Source organism: Mytilus trossulus, chromosome 5, assembly GCF_036588685.1.
Source record: "Mytilus trossulus isolate FHL-02 chromosome 5, PNRI_Mtr1.1.1.hap1, whole genome shotgun sequence".
Classification (NCBI taxonomy): Eukaryota; Metazoa; Mollusca; class Bivalvia; order Mytilida; family Mytilidae; genus Mytilus; species Mytilus trossulus.
In genome coordinates this window covers 66,943,783-66,963,782 of record NC_086377.1, presented here as the reverse complement: position 1 = coordinate 66,963,782, position 20,000 = coordinate 66,943,783, and the positions used below count along the sequence as shown (strand labels likewise).

At 31.7% G+C, this 20,000-nt stretch overlaps 4 non-coding genes across 4 annotated transcripts; 2 read left to right on the top strand and 2 right to left on the bottom strand.

Annotated features, from left to right (window-relative positions):
* Window positions 1–214: 214 nt before the first annotated feature.
* Window positions 215–286, bottom strand: Trnaq-cug (transfer RNA glutamine (anticodon CUG)). Its single transcript has one exon. It is a non-coding gene; the product is annotated as a tRNA-Gln (tRNA).
* An 8,628-nt stretch (window positions 287–8,914) lies between these two features.
* Trnaq-cug (transfer RNA glutamine (anticodon CUG)) lies at window positions 8,915–8,986 on the bottom strand. Its single transcript has one exon. It is a non-coding gene; the product is annotated as a tRNA-Gln (tRNA).
* A 351-nt stretch (window positions 8,987–9,337) lies between these two features.
* Window positions 9,338–9,409, top strand: Trnaq-uug (transfer RNA glutamine (anticodon UUG)). Its single transcript has one exon. It is a non-coding gene; the product is annotated as a tRNA-Gln (tRNA).
* A 7,564-nt stretch (window positions 9,410–16,973) lies between these two features.
* Window positions 16,974–17,045, top strand: Trnaq-uug (transfer RNA glutamine (anticodon UUG)). The gene has a single exon. It is a non-coding gene; the product is annotated as a tRNA-Gln (tRNA).
* The last annotated feature ends 2,955 nt before the right edge of the window (window positions 17,046–20,000 follow it).

Sequence of the window (20,000 nt, the reverse complement as noted above, 5' to 3'; positions counted from 1 at the left end):
CTACACGCAGGCTCACGAATATGATGAAAGTTTACTGTCAGTTGTATACCAATGTGATAGATAGGTAAATGTGATGTAATCATGTTAAGCTATCCGTCTCTTTTTCTTATTTCGCCATGGCGAATAATAGCTCCATCACTGAACTAGTTTCCGATGTTTATTGAACTTTCTGTTTAAGTTTGTAAAAATATCACTTATACGGCAGAAAAAGCTTAGGTTCCACCGAGATTTGAACTCGGATCGCTGGATTCAGAGTCCAGAGTGCTAACCATTACACCATGGAACCTGTTAACAAAAATATAGAAATGTCTGTACTTAACAGTGATCAACTTAATAACCTGCCAAAAATGTCTTCGGAATGTTATATAAATACGGGTATGCATTTGTGTTTGCTAGTAACGTATCATTTCTATCTGCCAAAATAAAGGCATGTATACCAACAATTTGGACTTCCGGTTTGGACATTCAGCGAGAAGGACGTAATATTCATAGCTGAATTTCAATCGAAATTGTTTTCGTCTTTGGACGAGCCATCCATGGCTTAAGGTGTAAGTGAATACTCTTAGTGACATTTCCTTTGATAATCGAGATTTATTTTCCATATATCTGACATTTTAAAGTGTTTTTGTAACCTCCCTTCACCATGCCTGGTGAAAGGGGGGCGAATAGAACTGTGAAAGAACAGACTGTCCTTGTTGATGTTGGGGACAATAAAAATGTTTCGGCCTTGTCTGTAATAAATAGTGTAGAAGCAGAAATTGGTGAAGGTGTAGTAGAGGCTTGCGTACCTAAAAGCGGAAATGTTTACGAAATAACTCTTAAAGAATTAGAAGCTGTTGATTTGTTGTGTGACACTGGGTTCAAAGTTAACAATGTGAAATTCCAGCCGAACGCTGTATTTTCAAAGCAAAAAATGGTGAGCTTCCTAAATGTGTCATATTACGTGACGGATTACGAAATTACGAAAAAACTTGAAGATTTCGGTGCAGAACTTATATCACCTATTAAACGCCGAATGCATCCTGGCACGTCCATTGCAGATGGTACAAGGTACGTGGTAGTAAGATTCCCTGAATTTCGTCAAAGTCTACCGTACAGTATGAAATTTTCGACAGGTGTAAATTCGCACGAATACATACGAGTATTACATGACAACCAGAAAAGGGTCTGTTCGAAATGTTTCGAATCCGGCCATGTCTATATTAACTGTCCTGATAATATGTGTTATCGTTGCAAAGAGAGTGGTCATTTGGCACGCAATTGTCCGAAACCACGATGTGATAAGTGTCACCGGTATCCAGCTAACTGTACCTGTGAATTTGTATGGGATCATGATCGTCCTGATACAGAACCCCAAGATGACGTGAATGCTGAAGACTCTAATGTCGAAAATGATAACGTAACTAATGATGAACAAATGGAAGAAGATGAAGAGGTTAACAATGATGATCGTGATGATGTTGATGATACGCTAAATTTAGATGACCGTGATGAAGTAACAGATGTTAAAGAAAATTCCGATGTAAATACTACCCAAGATGAACTAAACCTAGATGAAAATAATGCACAAGATGAACTTATCCTAGATGAAAATCCTAAAACTGATTCTGGTGATGATGATGAACAAACTGAAGTTATGACAGTACATGAACTTTCAAAAGACAATTTAATTGACAATGAAATAAATATTTTGCATAAAAAAGGGGGGTCAAAAAAAGTGAACGAGTCAGCTTCTCATGAGTCAAATGTTGTGGTTGATTCTGATGTTGACAAAAATGCAGAGTCTTCGATTGCCAGTGAGCTTGAAATGGAAATAACTGATGAGGAACTGGCTCGTAATATGGGGAAAAAAAGAAGGCGTCGTTTAGTTAATAGCCCCAACCTCACCCCTGAGGACATTAAGAAGATGAAGTCTAATCCTAAGTCCAAACTCCCCCTTAAACAACCAAGTTCAAGTTCATAGGTACACACCTTTATTGTTTATTTTTCTTGTTGATGGTAAATATTGTTAGCATAAATGCTAATGGTCTCAGAGATGTAACAAAGTTTCAGAATTTTACAAAATATTGTACAGAAAATTATTTTGATATTGTTGGTATACAAGAAACCTTTTGGGATGATGGTATTATTCCAAATATTGAAAAATTTTGGGAAGGAAAAATATATTTTTGTAATGGTGTAAACCTGAGACAAGGTGTTGCTTTTTTAATAAGCAAAAGAGTACAAAATCAAGTGTCGGAAGTTCAGAGTTTTGACGGTAGATGTATCCATATTTCCTTTAAACAGGGTGATAAAACTATTGATATAATTAATTGCTATGTTCCAAACATAATGCAAGAAAAAATTACGTTTTTTGAGAGACTTACTTCTGAAATGCCGAATTCGGAAAATATTATTTTACTAGGTGATATGAATACATCTCTGTCAAATCTTGATCGTTGTGGTAAAACAGAACACACACAAGATAAAGCATACAAAAAACTCACAAACATTTGTGACATGTCTAACTTGTATGATGTATGGCGAGCGAGAAATCAAAATGCACGAACCTTCTCTTGGCGTCGTATCGTTCAAAATGTCCTAATACAAAGTAGAATTGACCACATTTTCATTCCGAAAGCATATTCACAATTCGTCAAAAATGTGTATTACAAACATAATACATTCAGTGACCACTCTTTTGTTAATCTAAATATAGATTTTACTGAAATTGAGAGAGGCCCAGGGTTATGGATATTTAATAATTTGTTATTACACGACGAGGATTATGTTCAAAAAATTTCACGACTAATTGAAAAAGAAAAAAGCTGTAGACTTTTTGATGATGAGCCGCTTATTTGGTATGATAATTTAAAATTTAAAATTAAACAATTATCAAAATCATATGCGCAAAATAAATCGCGTATTGAAAAGTCAGAATATTTTAAGCTTCAAAATGAATATGAAAAACTATCGTCTATGGCAGTAAATAATGTAAATTTTGATGTAAATAAGTTCGAAGAAATGAAACTAAAACTTAAAGCATATGAAGATAAAATTTGTAAAGGTGCAATATTGCGCTCAAAGGCTCAATGGGCCATAGACGGTGATAAAAGTTCTAAATATGTTTTGCAACTTGAAAAATATAAACAAAATAGTAACGCTGTAAAAGAATTAAAAACGACAGAGGGCAAAATTTTAAAAACTACAGATGAAATTTTAGAAGAAGTACATAAATTTTATAAAGAGTTATACTCTAGTACAGTAATAGATAAAGATAAAGCAAAAGAAATTTTGTAATTTATTTCTGAAAAAGTTTCTGATGAAGACAGTGAAAATTTAGAAACAGATTTAACTCTGCATGAAATTAAATCGTCATTATTTGGCATGTCAAAAAATAAATCACCAGGTCCTGATGGACTAACAGTTGAGTTCTTTTGTACATTTTTTCATTTGTTTGGTGAGATTTTTCTTAAAATTTTTAAAGTTATAGAAGAAGAACATATATTAACAAGATCAATGCGGCATGGTAAAATAAACTTAGTTTATAAAAACAAAGGGGATAAAAATTCATTAAATTTTTTTAGACCGATATCTTTGCTTTGTGTAGACTACAAAATAATTGCTAGAATAATGTCTAATAGATTAAAATTTGTTCTGCCGAAACTAGTGTCTAGTTTTCAAACATGTTGCATATTAGGCCGTGACATTGCAGACACTACATCAAGTATAAGAGATTTAATTGAAATAATTGAAAATGATGATTTAGAAGCCTATCTTATAAAAGTTGATCAGGAAAAAGCTTTTGATAAGGTTGACCATGACTATCTGTTTCTAGTTTTAGAAAAATTTGGTTTTGGTCCTAAATTTATGCAGTGGATTAAAATATTCTATAACAATGTAAACAGCAGTGTAAAATGTAATGGTTTCCTTACAAAGTATGTTAAACTTAATAATTCAATAAAACAAGGGTGTCCAGTTTCTGCTCTCCTCTATGTATTGGTGGCAGAACCATTAGGTCAAGCTATAATTAAAAATAAAAATATCCAGAGTGTAAATATCCCAAAGTCAACTGTAAATGCTAAAATATTTCAACACGCAGATGACACAAATATTTTTACTTCAAATAAAGAATCTGTAAATGAGACTTTCAAAGTTCTAAATTTGTACAGTGAAGCTTCTGGAGCTAAAATTAACAGACAAAAATCTGAAATTATGTACTTAGGTTCTGGCAATATTACTGATTCAGAGTTACATAAACTAAATATACAAAAATGTGAAAATGTAACAAAAGTTTTAGGCATATATGTGGGAAAAGATAAAGAGTTATGTGAAATTCTAAACTGGAAAGATAAAATAAAAAAGATAAAAACAATTTTATTCTTTTGGAATAAAAGAGATTTAACTTTACCAGGTCGAGCTACAGTTTTAACTTCCCTTATAATGTCGAGGTTATATTATACTGTAACTGTATGTCCATTGCCAGAAAAAGTTAAAAATGAAATCCGTCTAATTGTTATAAAGTTTCTTTGGCAAAATAAATCACATTTAGTAAAATATCAAAGTGTAGTAGGTACAAAACTTGAAGGTGGATTAAATATTCCTGATATTTTTCTAAAAATGCAAGCCTTTAGACTAAAATTTCTTAAAAAATATTTGGATCCTGAATGTCAATCAATCTGGAAAGGTGCGTTTGATTACTTTATTACTAAAATCGATAATATGGATTTAAAACAAGATATTGTGTATACGCATTTAAATTCAAAACAGATTAAACACTTACCACTTTATTATCAAGAAATGATGAACGCATATTATAAAATAAAAGCCGATTTCAAAATCGATTTTCAAGTGCAACATGTATATAATAATCCGCTGTTTTGTAATCCAAATATAACATGCAACGGTAAAATGCTTCTGTTTGAAAAATTCATTCAAACAGGCTTGATACGGATAAAAGACATTTGCTATGAATTTATGCCGGGTTTCTTCACATCAAATTCAATAGATGAAATAATAAAACAAAAATTTCCTGATGAAAAAACAGAACAAATAAAAACAGCTTTCGAAAAAATCATACGATGTATTCCTGAAAAGTGGAAAGAACTATTAAAATCCGAAAATCCTCTGAATGTTGAAAATGCTCCGATTGTTAAAATTTGTTTAGATAATGACAGAGAAATTCATTTTAGAAGTGCTGTGACGAAATTATTTTACAGCCTTCTTCTGTCAAAATTTTTTGAAACGCCCTCTGCTGAAAAGCATTGGGAGGAGCAGTATCCGCCTCTCAATTTCAAAAGTCTTTATTTGGTTGTCAATCATTTGGTTGGGAAATCATTATGGAAAAATTGCCGAAGCCTTTAGTCGCCTTAATTAACAGTATTATTGATGATTATGAGCAACTGACATGGAATTCTCATTATTTAGGTGACAAAATGCGCATTTCATTGGTTTGGACAAGAGGTGATTTAATACACGTGAATCGTGGAGTAAAACATAAGTCAAGATCAAATAGAGAGAGAGACAATAAAAGGATGAAAACATGGAAGGAAAGAGCAGAAAATACAAACAATGACGTTGATAAGACATTTAATGGCGATAATCAGGATAATTCAGAAGTTATAATGGACTCGGAAGGTGAATTACAATACGATGGTCATTTAGATCTCCCATTAGTAGCCCCCGAGCAGATAAACATTACACCTGTAAGGAATGTTGTTCAACCGGTTGTGATGAAAGATGTTCAGCCGATTAGTGTATCGCTGGTCAAAACAAGTAAGGACAATGAAATAACGGAAAGAATAGTGTGTAACGGTTCGAGAAATAAAAAGAATGTATACACCGAAGTTGAAAAAATAGAAAATAATGAAAAAGACGAAATAAAAACAATCGATCCGAAATTGATAATTACTGGGAACAATCTTAGTACAGACAGTTATTATCACAAAATTGTATTTAATAGACGATCTGACGGAAGTTGCATAATAGGAAAAGTGAAAAACAGAGACACCGTAGTTATGTGTAGTATAGCGACACGAGAAATCAGACATGTAAATTTGGTCAGCGAGAAATCGGACTTTGAAAACGCAATGTATTGCGTTAATAGATTTAACGACGTAAGAAAATGGGACACTTGTGACATTGACTGTTACGTACGTGACATTCCAAGGATGGAAAGATACGCGAAGAAATATAGACTGTGTTCATGATGTTTCGATTAATAAACAGTTAAGATGGAAAACAATATATGTTTATACACGGAAATTTTATTAAATAATTTTTGTGCCGGTGAATCAAAATTCTGGTCTGGAAACCAACCGTTTTTTATGTATCACATGGAAAATAAAATTAAAATAGAACTTTTGCGTATGTAAACATTTAATGTTTTTTTTTTCTTGAATTGTTTCAAATGTTGTTTTTTTAATGTTTTATATAAAAAGAAAAAAAGGAAAAATAAAGAAAAAGTTTTATAATCTGACAGTGAATTCGAAAGTAGTGGAAAATATTTCACGCAATATTGTTATATAAAATGTCGAATGTTATCATTTCAGAGACAGGACAATAAGTTATATGAATGTTTTCATTTATATGTGTATTTTCAAACTGTGATATTTATATATGAAGTGTGATCATAATAAAGATAAAAAAAAAGCACTCTGGACTTTGAATCCAGCGATCCGAGTTCAAATCTCGGTGGAACCTGACTTACTTTTTAGTCGTTGTGACTCACATTTCTTTTATAAACAACTTTATGTAGTCTTCATTATTGTCTTGGCAGTTTGTCTATTTTCTGCGTCACGTTAATTAATTGGGTTTAGTTTGCCTTATTTTCTCATTTATTTCATATATTAGACATTGTTTCTCAACATTTACATACTTGAAATATCCACGTATATGGTGAAATTGCACTGTCAGTGGTATATCAATGTAATAGATAAGTACATGAAACTTAATCATGTTAAGCTATCCGTCTCTTTTCCCATTTCGCCATGGCGAATTATAGCTCCATCACTGAACAAGTTTCCAATGTTTATTGAACTTTCTGATAAAGTTTGTAAAAATATTACTTATACGGCAGAAAAAGCTTAGGTTCCACCGAGATTTGAACTCGGATCGCTGGATTCAGAGTCCAGAGTGCTTTTTTTTTTTTTTATCTTTATTATAATCAACAATATATATATACATATCACGGTTTCAGTTACACAAAAGTGAAAACATTGTCAATAGTTATTGTCCTTTTTCTGAAACAAATCACATTTGAAACATTATTTATATAGCGCGAAATATTTGTCACGAACATATAATTGTCTGATAATTTACTTTCGATACTCATATTTATATACATATACATATCATTTTCTATGAAAAATATCATATCCCTATACTTATATTCAATCTCTATCTAATCTACCATTCAGCTCATACTTTCACAATTATAAAAAAACTTACACAGGATACAATGAAAAAATCACAAAGTTACGTGTTTATACAGTCTTATTGTTCGACATATGACACAAAATGTTAAAATCAAAAAATAATTCGCACAGGGCTGGTCTCCATTCCACTACGCAAAAAAAAATCCGAAAGTATTAAAATTAAGGCAATTATCAGCAATAATAAGACAAACAAACAACATCACAATATAATTATCATCGTTCAGCAAAAACTTTTTCTCACATTTTCTCACAGAAACATACCAACTTTCTCACAATAAAAACAAATTACAATATATCAATACAAAAATTACAGTCTTTTCATTTTCACAACTTTTTCCATTTTCAATATCTCTTCATTCACTTCATCATTCATAAATGGTGTTGTTCGTACACTTCAAAATCATCGGTTAGCACTCTGTTAAATCTAGAGTACTCACGTTCCCCGGGAAGGAGAAGTTCAAAACTTTTACGGCTCATATGAAACAATATCAGACGTCCTCTTTCCGTTTTTCCAATCGACATGTCCATACCGCTCCGGCTTTTTTTCAAAACAATTTTCCTTATAATTCCACTTTCTGGTACTTTTCTATTATGTTCTTTCGTTTTATCACATGATTGTATACCTGGTGACGTAGTGGATACAATATCGCTATTATTCTTTTTAATAATTGTACATTTTGTTACTAAATTTTCTCCTTCTACGGTACACTTATTCTTTTCAATTATATCAACAGTTATTCTTTGTTTACATTTTTCCACATTGTTTACATTTTCACCCGTTAAACAGGTTGGTGACAAAGACAATTCATTACCTGTATAGCCGGACAGTTCTATATTTGGACTCTCTATAACTTCAATGTTACCTGAAGTAGAAGGGGCCACAGACGGGTTATCGTCAATGTCCATTATATCGAGGATATTTGTCGATACTTCTTCACTCGGTATTTGACTAATTTCAGATGAACAATCTGAACTAATCACATCTTTATGGTTCTCACTAAAAGAACTGTTTGCATCATCAGTATTATACTCTTTCATCCGTTTTTTATCACGATTGACAGTAGAATTTGATTTTCTTTTAGTCTTATTACTATCTTGATTTGTAAAAACTATAGATACACGGGCTCTGTCATTCTCACCATGCACAGTAAATGATATATGACGAAATTGTTTACATGCGTTTTTTATAGTACTCGCTAATAACGACGGGAGCCTTTCCATTATAGATATAATTAAAAACAGTTATACAATTCACCCTCGGGTAGCCTCTTTCAATCCAACAGTATTTACAACATTTCAAACAGTTAATAAAGACGGTTTTTCAATATCAATGAAAAGAACTTACTTCTAAAACAAGTAAGAATGTTAATATTCCATATTTTAGCTTGGTAATCCGAGCAATAACTTATAATAGAGTAATATTTTCACTGTACACAAAAACAACGTCCTGTCATGCAAAGGTCCACTCGACTTTCCTCATTATACGGCAGAAAAAGCTTAGGTTCCACCGAGATTTGAACTCGGATCGCTGGATTCAGAGTCCAGAGTGCTAACCATTACACCATGGAACCTGTTAACAAAACTATAGAAATGTATGTACTTAACAGTGATCAATTCAAAATCCTGCCAAAAATTTTCTTCGGAATTTTATATAAATACGGGTATGCATTTTAGTTGGCAAGTAACGTATTATTTCTATCGGCCGAAATAAACTCATGTATACCGACACTTTCACCCACTAAGATTGAAACAGTCGCAAAGCAGTTAGCTTGGTTGTAGAGTAATGCACCCAGGCGTATAATCTGATATCTAGTGTGTTTATACGGTAACGATTAGAAAGAAAGTTGAAAAAAGTAAGAAAATGATAAATCGGTACGTCCCGTATGTACATATAGATATAAATTCTCTATAATATGTCATAGGGTTCCATGGTGTAATGGTTAGCACTCTGGACTTTGAATCCAGCGATCCGAGTTCAAATCTCGGTGGAACCTGACTTACTTTTTAGTCGTTGTGACATTTCTTTTATAAACAACTTTATGTAGTCTTCATTATTGTCTTGGCAGTTTGTCTATTTTCTGCGTCACGTTAATTAATTGGGTTTAGTTTGCCTTATTTTCTCATTTATTTCATATATTAGACATTGTTTCTCAACATTTACATACTTGAAATATCCACGTATATGGTGAAATTGCACTGTCAGTGGTATATCAATGTAATAGATAAGTACATGAAACTTAATCATGTTAAGCTATCCGTCTCTTTTCCTATTTCGCCATGGCGAATTATAGCTCCATCACTGAACAAGTTTCCAATGTTTATTGAACTTTCTGATTAAGTTTGTAAAAATATTACTTATACGGCAGAAAAAGCTTAGGTTCCACCATGATTGTATACCTGGTGACGTAGTGGATACAATATCGCTATTATTGTTTTTAATAATTGTACATTTTGTTACTAAATTTTCTCCTTCTACGGTGCACTTATTCTTTTCAATTATATCAACAGTTATTCTTTGTTTACATTTTTCCACATTGTTTACATTTTCACCCGTTAAACAGGTTGGTGACAAAGACAATTCATTACCTGTATCGCCGGACAGTTCTATATTTGGACTCTCTATAACTTCAATGTTACCTGAAGTAGAAGGGGCCACAGACGGGTTATCGTCAATGTCCATTATATCGAGGATATTTGTCGATACTTCTTCACTCGGTATTTGACTAATTTCAGATGAACAATCTGAACTAATCACATCTTTATGGTTCTCACTAAAAGAACTGTTTGCATCATCAGTATTATACTCTTTCATCCGTTTTTTATCACGATTGACAGTAGAATTTGATTTTCTTTTAGTCTTATTACTATCTTGATTTGTAAAAACTATAGATACACGGGCTCTGTCATTCTCACCATGCACAGTAAATGATATATGACGAAATTGTTTACATGCGTTTTTTATAGTACTCGCTAATAACGACGGGAGCCTTTCCATTATATATATAATTAAAAACAGTTATACAATTCACCCTCGGGTAGCCTCTTTCAATCCAACAGTATTTACAACATTTCAAACAGTTAATAAAGACGGTTTTTCAATATCAATGAAAAGAACTTACTTCTAAAACAAGTAAGAATGTTAATATTCCATATTTTAGCTTGGTAATCCGAGCAATAACTTATAATAGAGTAATATTTTCACTGTACACAAAAACAACGTCCTGTCATGCAAAGGTCCACTCGACTTTCCTCATTATACGGCAGAAAAAGCTTAGGTTCCACCGAGATTTGAACTCGGATCGCTGGATTCAGAGTCCAGAGTGCTTTTTTTTTTATCTTTATTCAATAAAACATTCACTGCAATTTACAATATCTTAAAAACAAACATATAACATAATTGTTCAATTCAAATCTCAAAATGTCATTCTGTTATCTTATTTTACTACATATTTACAAATAAAACATCAAGAGTTCTTCATCTAATAAAACAATACAATTATCATTTAAAAATTTCTTGTTAAAAACAGAAAGTCTGTTTGTATATTTGCAATATGTATAGAAATATCTTACATAATGTTTTACAGTATATTTGAAATATTCCACTGTATTTACACTTTTTACATTGTTTTTTATCATTTGTCTCTGTTTCATAACACATAGTTTTGCAACCGAAAGGATGAAATTAACAAAATGAATATTAACACCTTTTACTGTTCCTGTCATTCCAAGAAGGAAAATCCTCTTGTAAGTATACTTTTGAAACAAATCTATTTCAGACTTTACAAACAACTCAAAAAGTATGTTGAATATATAATCATGATATTCTTTCAATTTTCCACATGTAAGAAAAATATGAAATAAATCTTCTTGATCGTTATTACAACTTTGACATAAATCACTGTCTAATATCCTTATTTTCTTAAGTTTAATATTTGTAAAAATTCTGTTATGAACAATCTTAAAATCTAAATCAATACAGTCAGATGGCTTCCAATAACTATGCACTTGTTTCCAAATGTCAACAAATTCACTTTCGTTTACATCAACATGATCTCTCCAAAATTCATAACCATTTGGTTTAATAAAACATTTAGCCAATAGAATTGAGTAAAATCGTTTAGTGTTACAGGAAGTTACATCACTAACTTTGTTTTCGTACTCAATAAAATATCTAGAAACTTCTTCATGTACTTCAAAACAGTTTGTGCATACAACAGTTTTCCACTCATCAGGTATTAACATTAACAATTTTTCATATTTAACCTTTATGCTATCAAAGCTAACATTTTCAACTTTTTCTTGTATTATTTCAAAAATAGCCTGGCTTGTCAAAAATCCAGGAATTACTTCATATGTAATATCTTTTAATTGTACAATACCAGCAGTTATAAAACATTCCCACTCATTAATTTTACTTGATAAAAACTTTACAGAATTAAAAAACAAAGGTTGGTGATAAATATCAGCAGTACTGAGATCCACACTTATCTCTGGTTTAATATACTGCCACGCTTCCATCATCTCCTTATAAACAGGAGGTAAACATAACATGCTTTTTGTATCTAAAGACATAAATAACACACTTCTATCTAAGTTCATGTTATGTACTCTTTTCAAAAAATAATTAAATGTACTTTTCCATAAACTTTTACAATCAGGATTTAAAAACCTTCCTAAAAATTTCAGTCTAAAAGACAACATTTTCAAATGAACATCAGGAATGTTAAGTCCTCCTGTACCTTTACTTCCAATAATTGTTCTATACTTTAACAAGTGTGAGCCAGATGACCACAAAAAATTAATACATAATTGTTTCAATTTATCAGAAACCCACTGAGGTACAGATGAAACAGCTAAAGTATACCAAACCCTAGACATCATCAATGAAGAAATTACAACAGCTCTACCTGATAATGTTAAATGTCTCTGTTTCCACATATTTACAATATTTGTGATTTTTTTAATTTTATCTTTCCAATTCCTATCAATACATTCATTTTGGTTTTTCCCAACAAAAACTCCTAAGACCTGTACACAGTTTTCACAAATTTTGAGACCTAGGTCTTCTTTATCACAATCATTTAATTTACCTTTTCCAACACACATTATCTCAGATTTATTTTTATTAACTGTAGAACCTGATGCTCTACTATAAAGATCAAAAACACCAAATGTTTCATATATTGACCTCTTGTCATTTACACATAATGTTGTGTCATCGGCATGTTGAAATATAAGCGCCGTTTCATTACTACAAGGTATATCTATGCCTCGAATATTACAATTACTCTTAATTCTATATGCTAATGGTTCTGCTGATAAAACATATAATAAGGCACTGATAGGGCATCCTTGTCGAATACCATTTTTAATCTTAAAATATTTTGACAAAAATCCATTACATTTAACAGAACTTTGTATATCAGTATAAAATATTTTAATCCAATTTATAAATCTATTTCCAAACCCAAACTTTTCTAACACTTTTACCAAATATTTATGACATAATTTGTCAAACGCCTTTTCCTGATCAAATTTTACAATATATGCTTCCATATTCTCATCTTCTATTAAATCTATTATATCTCTAATACATGCAATTGTATCTGCAATGTCCCTTCCTGATATACAACAAGTTTGACTATTTGAAATAATTTTACAAAGCACAGTCTTAAACCTGTTTGACATAACACGAGCTAAAATTTTATAATCGACTTGCAAAAGTGAAATAGGTCTATAATTTCGTAAATCTCTCTTATCACCTTTATTCTTAAAAATAAGAGATATGAGACCACTTCTCATAGATCTAGTCAATGATTTGTCATTTTCTACTGTATTATATAATTTCAATAAAATATCTTTTAAAACATTAAAAAATTTACAATAAAACTCTACAGTAAGTCCGTCTGACCCTGGACTCTTATTCTTTGCCATTTTATTTACGGCTAAAGATATTTCATTAATTGATATATCACTGTCACATAATTCTTGGTCATCTGTATTTACTTTTATAGGTACACTTTGTAACAATTCATCCATGGCATGTTCATTTGTTTCTACACAAGAATACAATTTGTTATAAAACTGATATTGCAATTCTAATAAATTTTCCGTATCTGATACAACAGTATTTTGTTCACTATCAAAAAGTTCTTTTATACAATTAGCTTCTTGTTTATGTTTCTCTAAATTGAAAAAATATTTGGTACATTTATCATTTTCTGTTGCCCAATATGCTTTTGATCTTAATATAGCACCTTTACACTTTTCCTCCTCTAATACACTTAATTCTAATTTAAGATTTTCATATTGCGCTATATTAACATTTTCACCTTCTGCAATTCTAATGCATAATCTTTCAATTTTATTTTGTAAAGTATAATACTTAGCATTTTTTTCTTTTGCTATTCTCTTGCTAAATACTTGTGAAAACTTTTTTATCTTATACTTCAAATTGTCCCACCATATCAGTGTCTCTGTTTCAAAAAGAGAACATTTTTTACTCTCTTCGATAATCTTGATAACCTTTAAAACATATTCTTCATTATCTAAAAGTGTATTATTTAAAATCCAAACACCTGGACCTCTTTCTACATTGTCAAAAATAACTTTCATTTCTACAAAAGCATGATCACTAAAAGAAGTATCTTTATATCTTACATATTGCACATATTGTGATATATTTCTACATATTAAAAAATAATCAATTCTTGATTGCTGCAAATCTGAATTACATACACGCTTCCTTGAAAAAGTTCTACTGTCCGGATTTCTCCGACGCCATACATCATATACATTATTATTATTCATTAAGTTACACAATGTTTTATAACCAATATCATCTTTGTGTTCTGTTTTACTAGCCCTGTCCAATTTTGACAAAGTTGTATTCCAATCTCCAGATACAATGATATTATCATATTTTTGCATATAATTATTCAAAAACATAAAAAAATCACTCTTTTCCTTTACTATATTGTGAGCATATACATTCAAAATATTATAAACACTACCTTCATGTTCAAACTTCACGTGTAAAAATCTACCATCTTTATCATTATACACTTTAGTTACATTGTGTTTATATTTCTGACTAACAAGTATTGCAACACCTTGCCTCGATTGAGTACTATTACTATAAAAAACTGTACCTTCAAAAATGTCAGATACATTTGTTACAAAATTTTCATCCCAGAATGTCTCTTGTAGCATCAAAAAATCTATTCTACTTTCATTTATTACAGATACATACTTCTTAAATTTATTCACATTTCTCAGCCCATTACAGTTATTGCTGACAAATAAAACCATTACGAAAAAAGAAAAAAGAAAAAATACATTAAGATTCTCCATTGTTTACACTCTTTTTATAAGGGTTCTTTCTTATATTACCTTTCACATTCGGGGGAATTTTCATTTTATTTCTTCTCTTAAACCCACCACCTGTCTTGGTGGACTTAGACTGACCATGTTCTTTTTCATCAGCACATGGACAGTCTTCCATGCTTTCGCTGTTGACATCAGATTCTGTGTTTTTTTCACACAATAAGATGTCCTTGCTTATATTACTATCATTACTTTCATTTTTTCCCTCTTGTATATCATTACTTTCATTATTTTCATCTTGCATATCATTATCCCAATTTTCTATAACAATTTCATTTTCATTATCATCATTACACAATATTTTTTGTACAGTTTCAGTGTCACTATCAGCATCAATCTGTCTTTTCTGTCCTTTGTTCTTTGCACTACTGTGATCTTTTTCGTCGGCGCGATCTTTGCTCTCTACACCATCGCGATCTTTCTCACCAGCGCGATCTTGTTTCTTTCTACCACTGCGATCTTTGACATCAGCGCGATCTTGTTTCTTTCTACCACTGCGATCTTTGACATCAGCGCGATCTTTATTCTTTGCACCACTGCGATCTTTTGAATCCTCTTTTCCTTTTCCTTTTGCACTACCATCTCCGCGATCTTCGTTTTCTGTTATCTCTTCGATAGTATGCTCGGAAGAACTGCTACCATCGTCATCAGATCCACCATTCCTGTCATCATCTTTTGTACTCGTGATTTCTTCGTTAACGTCACTCATGTGCTTACTTCTGGGATGTACTTCTGCATGAACTTCTATTTTGGGATGACTTTCTACATCATGTTCATCATCTACATCATCATCCATTTCTTCTTCATCTGAGCATTCACATTCCTCTTTCTGTTTGCCACACCCTTCACAATGGCATTTGCATTCATCATATTTCTCATAACACTTTGCACAACAACATACACAAGGATCATATTTGCAATATGAACAAGTACCATCATCTTCAATCGGACAGAAACACTCATTTGGCAGATTATCACATTTATCACACTTCTTTGCTTTACATTCCTTCCTTTTGTGTCCTTGTTTGTTACAACCACGGCAAATCAAGTTTGGGCATTGTCTATACTTGTGTGAAGGAGACCCACACATATTACAAAGTTGTTTCTGGTGATCATGAACGACTTTAAAATATTTTTCCCCGTAACCAGTATCAAACTTCATAGACCACGACAAAGAAATCAAGTCAGGTGGAAATTTCACTTTCACGTATCGAGTGCCATCAGCAACCTGAGTTCCCGGATGAACATGTCTATATATAGGTGAATGAATTGTACAGTTCTTTTCTTTCAATTTATTAATTATCACACTATCCTCAACATGTGCAGGCAAATTCAAAAATGAAACAACGACTAAATCAGAAAATTGAAAATTACAGTCAAAAGATTGTTCATCTATCTCTAATCCTCTTGTCAATTTTTCGGCATTTTCCTCTGTAATCGTTGTTACCACATAATAACTTTCAGCATCATTAGGTACAACTGCCAAAATGGAATTTTCTCCACATACTTTCTCAGCTGCTTCAATTACCTGCTCAGCCAAAAATGTCCTAGTTGGTATGTTAATTACCTTAACTGCACATTCTTTCTTAAATACCTTGCCGCCTTTCATATATTTTGTTTGCTTATATAAATTCTGCATTTTTCCATTACGAATAGTTTCTTGAGTCATTTTTCCGAACACACCTAACCCAGTCAGGTGCACCGAAGTGTCCTCCCCCCTTTTCCTGAAACCACCAGGAATAGGGGTAAACGTCAACACAATTTATCAATAGATATTGTCAATAGTATCTCCGGACTAAAGTTAGTCTATGCATCAACAATTTATCATGAAAACAATTCTCTAACTCACCGAATATACGAATACAATATAGGTCCTATCAACACTACATGCTTCCGCTTTGGGTGCATTCGAAAAACCTTTTAGTTGGCAAGTAACGTATTATTTCTATCGGCCGAAATAAACTCATGTATACCGACACTTTCACCCACTAAGATTGAAACAGTCGCAAAGCAGTTAGCTTGGTTGTAGAGTAATGCACCCAGGCGTATAATCTGATATCTAGTGTGTTTATACGGTAACGATTAGAAAGAAAGTTGAAAAAAGTAAGAAAATGATAAATCGGTACGTCCCGTATGTACATATAGATATAAATTCTCTATAATATGTCATAGGGTTCCATGGTGTAATGGTTAGCACTCTGGACTTTGAATCCAGCGATCCGAGTTCAAATCTCGGTGGAACCTGACTTACTTTTTAGTCGTTGTGACTCACATTTCTTGTATAAACAACTTTATGTAGTCTTCATTATTGTCTTGGCAGTTTGTCTATTTTCTGCGTCACGTTAATTAATTGGGTTTAGTTTGCCTTATTTTCTCATTTATTTCATATATTAGACATTGTTTCTCAACATTTACATACTTGAAATATCCACGTATATGGTGAAATTGCACTGTCAGTGGTATATCAATGTAATAGATAAGTACATGAAACTTAATCATGTTAAGCTATCCGTCTCTTTTCCTATTTCGCCATGGCGAATTATAGCTCCATCACTGAACAAGTTTCCAATGTTTATTGAACTTTCTGATTAAGTTTGTAAAAATATTACTTATACGGCAGAAAAAGCTTAGGTTCCACCGAGATTTGAACTCGGATCGCTGGATTCAGAGTCAAGAGTGCTAACCATTACACCATGGAACCTGTTAACAAAACTATAGAAATGTATGTACTTAACAGTGATCAACTCAAAATCCTGCCAAAAATTTTCTTCGGAATTTTATATAAATACGGGTATGCATTTTAGTTGGCAAGTAACGTATTATTTCTATCGGCCGATATAAACTCATGTATACCGACACTTTCACCCACTTAGATTGAAACAGTCGCAAAGCAGTTAGCTTGGTTGTAGAGTAATGCACCCAGGCGTATAATCTGATATCTAGTGTGTTTATACGGTAACGATTAGAAAGAAAGATGAAAAAAGTAAGAAAATGATAAATCGGTACGTCCCGTATGTACATATAGATATAAATTCTCTATAATATGTCATAGGGTTCCATGGTGTAATGGTTAGCACTCTGGACTTTGAAAAAAGTCGAGTGCACCTTACATTGATATAGTCGTACAATTTATTGCTCCTGTTATTGTGTTATTATTTCTTTAGGATTTGGAGATTACCAGCCGGATTTAGTAAATATAACTATTATAACAGTAATGTAAGTTAAATTACTGACATTTTTGAGAATTATTTTGCGTTTTATTGTTGTTTTGTGAACTTTACTACTCTTCTTGTGAAAATTGAGGTACATATCAGGGAAATCATAATGGAAAAATTGCCGAAGCCTTTAGTCGCCTTAATTAACAGTATTATTGATGAATATGAGCAACTGACATGGAACTCTCATTGTTTAGGTGACAAAATGCGAATTTCATTGGTTTGTACAAGGGGTGATTTAGTACATGTCAATAGGGGAGTAAAACATAAGTCAAGATCAAATAGAGAAAGAGACAATAAAAGGATGAAAACATGGAAGGAAAGAGTAGAAAATACAAATAATGACGTTGATAACACATGTAAAAGCGATAATCAGGATAATTCAGAGGTTATAATGGACTCGGAAGGTGAATTACAATACGATGGTCACTTAGATCTCCCATTAGTAGCCCCCGAGCAGATAAACATTACACCTGTATTGAAAGTTGTTCAACCGGTTAGTGTATCGCTGGACAAAACAAATAAGGACAATGAATTAACCGAAAGAATAGTGTGTAACGGTTCGACGATTAGAAGGAATGTATATGTTACAGTAAATAGGTGAAATTAGGAATTACATGTATTTACTAAAATTTAGGAATTACAGGTAATCCCCGATGCACTTAGTAAATACAAGTAATTCCTGAAACAGTCCAGTTATTACCAGTAATTACTTATTTTAAAATGAATTTTTACACCTGTTTACTGACTGCTAAAACAATGTTGTACTATGTTCAGATCATCAAAAGTTATGGTAATACTAACTAGAAGATCAGTTAGTACTCTTAAACTTTGTATTGAATGGTTGATTTGTATTAAAAATATCTTGAATAAATAATTATGGACTTTAAAATATTTGGTTAAATCAGAGTAACTTTAGCATGTTTAGCTTAAATCCAAAATGGTTCAAGTTGAGCATTAACAATTTTTGACCAATTTCAGCAGACATGGAAATCAGAAATGAAAAATTCTCCCAAAGCAGTATGTTTTAAATTTCTAAAAAGAAAACTTTGAATTTGAAGAATATTTAGACTTACTACATTTTTGTACCTTTTAAAGAAAAGATAACGTTATGTAGGTTAAGAACTAGAATGAACTGTTATGTGCATTAGCTTCGAGATATAAAAAAAGATTTATTTTTGTTGTTGTTAAATCATTAATAAAAATGATATAGTGAAATCATAATTCACTGTTAGCAGCCAATTTGATTCTACTTTGCTAAATTAGCTGAGAAACAAGGGTAACGAGTTGTGCACTTGCAAGTGAATATTTGGACCTCATTGAATATGTATTCATGTGACCTTCAATTCAACCTCTAGCTGGAGATGGGTTGTCGATGTATTAAGCTTTTCAAGTTGTAAGGGATTTGTAGAACAAATAGGCTACTTTTGCTATTAATCTTAAAATTGTCCATGAGATACTATCTTTTGACTAGTACTGTAAGAAGTTTCTGTCAAAATTGGCTTAAAATTCAGGATGGTTTATAAAACCTAATGTTTTAAAAACTTTAACTGTAGAGTGTATGTAATCTGGGGAAAAACTAGTCCATTTATAAGCTATTTACAAAAAAAATCAATTTTGAATAGATATCATTGTCTTGCATGCATATATTTACAGAGTTTTAAAACCTATAAAACACCCGTTTTCCAGTTTCAATTCACAAACATTAAAGAGTATGCACTTTTGATGTGCCTTATATTCCTACATCCTTACGTAAGCTCCCATAAAATCACTATCCCTTTACTTTCTTATTTGGTATCTTGTATTATGTTTTTAATTTTTAAAACAAAAACATCAAGTTAGTAAATAGCTGTAAAAATGACAAAAAAAATCAGTGATTACCAGTAATTACTGAAACAACTAGTAAATACATGTAATTACTAAATTGGCTAGTAATTACAGGTATTTACTGAAATGTTTAGTTATTACGTGTAATTCCTAATTT